Source organism: Phalaenopsis equestris, unplaced genomic scaffold (assembly GCF_001263595.1).
Source record: "Phalaenopsis equestris unplaced genomic scaffold, ASM126359v1 Scaffold000160, whole genome shotgun sequence".
NCBI classification, from domain to species: domain Eukaryota; kingdom Viridiplantae; phylum Streptophyta; class Magnoliopsida; order Asparagales; family Orchidaceae; genus Phalaenopsis; species Phalaenopsis equestris.
This window is the reverse complement of record NW_018164602.1, coordinates 24529-25556: the sequence shown is the minus strand read 5'-3', so window position 1 is coordinate 25556 and position 1028 is coordinate 24529.

The window sequence follows — 1028 nt, the reverse complement described above, 5'->3', positions numbered from 1 at the left end:
TCATGAGATGGATGGGGGTCTATTGATAATATTATGGGTGCAATTAATGCAGGAATATGAACCATTTTGATCGGACGGTCCGGAGAGGTTCCTTCGATCATATAATATTTAATGGACATTTGAGTGCCTTAATGATATCAAAATTGAGTGATCCTAGGCTCGTTGGATTCGTCTTGTCGAGCCATTCGATTTGAGTATAAACTTGTCAGATTTGGTAGCCGTTTGACTTTTTAAATGTTTTCATAAATCTTTTAACTGTGGCTTAATGACTTGATCTGGGCTTGATTTGACTTGGATTGGGCTAGTTTTCATATCATTAGGTCTGTTTCATTGAACAAGTCTGTTTGACTATAAGTTCGTTGAAATCAGAGCTCTGGATGACTTTTATCAAGATTTGAATGTTTCTTGCTTAAAATATCATCTCGAGATTCTTGTCATGCCACGAGATTCGTGTTGGATGATAAAAAATTTGTTGGTTGTGTATCAGTTGCTCTCCTATTTTTGGGCGAGACCATTTTTATCGTCTGAAAATATCAATATCCAGAGTATTTATGTATAATAATATTTATATCTTACTTAGTTAAAAATAATTTTTATTCTTATATAAATAGAAAGTTGAACTCAGCTTGGTTAGTATCTTTTGTTCTATGTGGGAGAGGGGGGGTTTGAATCGCGCCTAAAACAAAATAAATAATATTTTATAAAAAAATTTAAAGAGATTAAGGAATTTGAAAGCGCAAAAGAGAAGGAATAAAAATTGAAAAGATTTTTTTTTTGGAATATGAAAAGTTTTATTATTATTCTTATTTATGAGCATTTAATGCTTGCACTTCTTTTCAGATTTCTATATTAATGTGCATTTATTGGCCAAGACTCTTTTTAAACCATAAATAGGGGTCTCAAGAAGAGGGTGGAGGTGTGGCGGTGTGTCGTGGTGATGCGTTGCGGCGGGGCAACCAGTTGCGGTGGCACGACGCGGCGGTGCGGCGGCGCGACGCAACGGTGCGGCGGGGTAACTCGTTGCTGCG